Genomic DNA, 4,479 nt, shown 5'->3' on the forward strand with positions numbered 1-4,479 from the left:
TCTTATCTGACTCCACAGTTTCCTTCAATGCCACAGGAATGGCAGACTGTGGCCTCCCAGTTTGCCCAGCAGTGGGATTTTCCTAACTACGGAGGGGCAATTGATGGGAAGCATGTCCACATCGCCCCACCACCCCATTTGGGGTCATACTATTTTAACTATAAGTGGTTTCATAGTATGTTGATGGCGGTGCTCTCGTGACATACGAGTTTCTGTATGTGGACGTGGGGAGGAATGGCCAGATGTCGGATGGAGGAGTATTTACCCAAACCGAGTTTTACCAACGTCTCGAGAGTGGTGGTTTGGGATTGCCACCCCGGAGGAGAACGTCGAAGGACTGCATTTGTCTTCATCGCAGATGAGGCATTCGGTCTGGGAAACGTCATGAGGCCATTCCCCCAGAGGACCCTCACCCCGGAGAAGAGGGTTTTTAATTACCGGCTGGCCAGAGCCAGAAGAGTTGTTTAGAATGTGTTTTCGATCCTGTTTCAAACGGACATTAATATGGTGAATAAGGATGAGCCGAACACCCCCTGGTTCGCTTTGCACCAGAACCTGTGAACAAGCCTAAACTTCGTGTGAACTTTAGAACACTATTAAAGTCTATGGGACTCAAACGTTCAAAATCTAAAGTGCTAATTTTAAAGGCTAATATGCAAGTTACTGTCCTAAAAAGTGTTTGGGGACCTGGGTCCTGCCCCAGGGGACATGGATCAATGCAAAATTTTTTTTAAAAACAGCTGTTTTTTCGGGAGCAGTGATTTTAATAATGATTAAAGTGAAACAATAAAAGTGTAATATTCCTTTAAATTTCGTACCTGGGGGGTGTCTATAGTATGCCTGTAAAGGGGTGCATGTTTCCCGTGCTTAGAACTGTCCCTGCACAAAGTGTCATTTCTGCAGAAAAAAAAATGTTATTTAAAATCACTCGCGGCTATAATGAATTGTCGGCTCCCGTAATACAGAGTACACTCATTGAAAGTCATTGATAAAAAAAAAAGCATGGGGTTCCCCCAAATTCAATTACCAGGCCCTTCAGGTCTGGTATGGATATTAAGGGGAACCCCACATCAAATTTTACATCAGAGGGGGGCGGGGTCACCCATACGTCATTGGGGAAGCCCGGCATCCCCCACTAGCGTCAGAGGGGGCGGGGTCATATAAGAAACGCCACCGGGATCCCCGCAGTGTCTCCGACAGTGTAGACAGGGGATGCATGGATGGACTACGCTGGACTGAGAAATTACCCATCGCTGGATCAGATCAGCCATCGCTGGACCCCGGAGAGATGATCACCCGTCTCTGGATAGCAAGAGTGGATTCCCATCGCTGGAATCTTTTTTTATTTTTATTTTTTTTAATAAAATTTTTCAAAAGTGTGTTTGTCTTATTTAACAATTTTTTACACTTTCTTTTTGAAATGGTAGGGATAATTTTGTACCTCCTTACCATTTAAAAAAGGGGGGGCAGGATCTGGGGGTGCCCTTGTTAAAGGGGGCTTCCAGATTCTGATAAGCCCCCCCCCAGCAGACCCTCACAACCACCGGCCAGGGTTGTGGGGATGAGGCCCTTGTCCCCATCAACATGGGGACATGGTGCTTTGGGGGGGACCCCAAAGCATCCTCCCAATGTTGAGGGCATGTGGCCTGGTACGATTCAGTAGGGGGGGAGCTCTCTCGTCACCCCCTCTTTTCCTGCGGCCTGCCAGGTTGCGTGCTCGGATAAAGGGATTTTTAGGGAGACCCTCACGTAAATGTTTTTTTTTATTTGACGTGGGGCTCCCCTTAATATCCATACCAGACCTGAAGGGCCTGGTAATTGAATTTGGGGGAACCCCACGCTTTTTTTTTTTCATCAATGACTTTCAATGAGTGTTCTCTGTATTAAGGGAGCCGACAATTCATTATAGCCGCGAGTGATTTCAAATGACTTTTTTTTCTGCAGAAATTACACTTTGTGCAGGGACAGTTCTAAGCACGGGAAACATGCGCCCCTTCACAGGCATACTATAGACACTCCCCAGGTACGAAATTTAAAGGAATATTACACTTTTATTGTTTCACTTTAATCATTATTAAAATCACTGCTCCCGAAAAAACTGCCATTTTTAAAACTTTTTTTTGCATTGATCCATGTCCCCTGGGGCAGGACCCAGGTCCCCAAACACTTTTTAGGACAGTAACTTGCATATTAGCCTTTAAAATTAGCACTTTAGATTTCTCCCATAGACTTGTACAGGGTGTTCCACAGCTTTTCGAATTTGCCGCAAACACACCAAATTGTTCACTGTTCGCCGAACAGGCAATGTTCGAGTCGAACATGAGTTCGACTCTAACTCAAAGCTCATCCCTAATGACAAAATACAAACTTAATACCATTGTGTTATCTTGTTGCATCCTGCATAACTTTTTGAAAAGAAAAGCGCCCGTGAAGTGTCAAAATTATTTGGAATATTTATCGGGGACTTTGCCAGCACATTTTGAATACATTTTAGATTTAATCTGCTAAAATCTGGATTTTTATTTACTGCTTGTGTTCCTTTTTTGTGACTCCTAGTGCACTTGTAGTGCCAAGTGGTTTTTACATTATTATATAACACCCATTGTCACTGTAAACACCAATTTAAACACAAAAAATGGTATTGATCATTGAAAGAAGAAGCCAAACATTGTTGAGTATCAATCCTTTTACTCCGTACACATTTACATGTGTGTTGTAAAACATTTTTTGGTAAAAAAGTATAAAATTGAGTTATCTACATTTTTTTTTTTTCTAGGTTACATAAACAGCCATGTTTCAAAATAGAACATACACAACTCTGGAACTTACAAAGTTCAGCACTGAAAAACGTAAGGCAAGATCACACATTATATTGTCCAAAATGTGTGGATCTTGCCTTCAACAGATGGGGGTGAAGTCACCCCTGTAAAAGCCTAATTTTGAAGATGCACACAAATTGGGAGTCAACTGGGGTATTTGCATTCTGATCCCATGCCTAATGTCAACATGTGCTATCTCCCATCATGGGGGATAAATGGATGTGTTTTGGGGGGTGCCACCCCTTTCTCTCACCTAAGGGGCTGCAGGCACAAAACGCATACATTGATATCGCCTGATGGCCGATAGCACATGTTGACATACTGTGTGCATCTTCAAAATGAGGCTTTATAAAATGTTTTCAAAATGTCAAAAAAAAAATAGTTCACTAAATGGTGCCAGTTTTTTGGGAAATTATATTCTTCCGAGGACATCAATCATGTTCTTACGTTTTACTTCAATCTCCATAGTTTGTTTTATAATGTCTAAATCCTGACTACACCACATGATGTCCTGGATTAGCCTTTGGGCACTGTCACTGGTGAAATGACCGGATTGTTCTTCCACAACCTGTACATCACCTAAAAAAAAAAACATGCATTATAAACTTGCAGGCATGCATCTCTTATTACCTGAAGCTGGGGTGTCAGACACTCACCTGTTGTGGTCTCAATCTCGACCACCTCTCGTTCCTCCACATCCTCAAGTTGTGACCTCTGTTCCCCTTGTTCAGGAGGTGTGGGGGTCTCTGGTGACATCATATTTCCCGATTCTTTGCTCCCCTATGAGAATGAAACAAAAAGGTATACTTAGCACACAGATATTTGAGGCAACAAATATGAATGATAAACATTGCTTGGAAGTGGGGTACAATTGTCTGTTTGGGCAGAATTCCAAGCTGAAGACATAATTTATTCCCTTACTAAAGCTGGAATACTTACCTTTTTTGGACAAGTTTCCCACCTGGAGACACCCCAAGTATACAATGGAGTACCTGTGTGGGACACCCTAAAAAGTTTGTTCTTGTGTCCCACACTATTGCACCTGAGTCCAGATGTGTAAACTGCTGCTGAGTGTCCTCTCCATACATTACACTGAATCTAGTTTTCTATTCCTTCTAGGTTCAAACACATCTAGATAACAATGTCCTAAACCTCTTTCAATACAGTGCAGTTACACCCCCTTCCTGACCAGACCAATTTTCAGCTTTCAGCGCTCTCACAGTTTGAATGACAATTACTCAGTCATCCAACACTGTATCCATATGAAACGTGCGTCCTTTTTTCCACACAAATAGAGCTTTCTTTTAGTGGTATTTAATCACTAGTGGGTTTTTTATTTTTTGTGCTATAAATAAAATAAAGCGTAAATTTTGTGAAAACAATGCCTTTCTTTGTTTCTGTCATACATTTTTGCTAATTAGTAATTTTTCTTCATAAATTTTGGCCAAAATTTATACTGCTACATATCTTTGGTAAAAATAACCCACATTAGTATATATTATTTGGTCCTTGTGAAAGTTATAGAGTCTACAAACTATGGTGCCAATCACTGAAAATTGATCACTTCTGATCAGGCCTTCAGTACATCAGGTGTACCTGATTTCTTGAGACACTAACAAGTCAGGAAAGTACAAATACCCCCCAAATGACCCCTTTTTAC

At 41.8% G+C, this 4,479-nt stretch overlaps 1 long non-coding RNA gene across 1 annotated transcript; it reads right to left on the reverse strand.

Moving 5' to 3' along the window:
* Nucleotides 1–2,767: 2,767 nt before the first annotated feature.
* On the reverse strand, nt 2,768–3,658 carry LOC143984289 (uncharacterized). Its single transcript, XR_013274773.1, has 2 exons — nt 3,476–3,658; nt 2,768–3,398 (listed from the first exon to the last, which is right to left on the reverse strand). It is a non-coding gene; the product is annotated as an uncharacterized LOC143984289 (long non-coding RNA).
* Nucleotides 3,659–4,479: the final 821 nt, after the last annotated feature.

The sequence above is a fragment of the Lithobates pipiens genome, unplaced genomic scaffold (assembly GCF_037356315.1).
Source record: "Lithobates pipiens isolate NorthernLeopardFrog02 unplaced genomic scaffold, aLitPip1_a1.2 Scaffold_16, whole genome shotgun sequence".
NCBI lineage: Eukaryota > Metazoa > Chordata > Amphibia > Anura > Ranidae > Lithobates > Lithobates pipiens.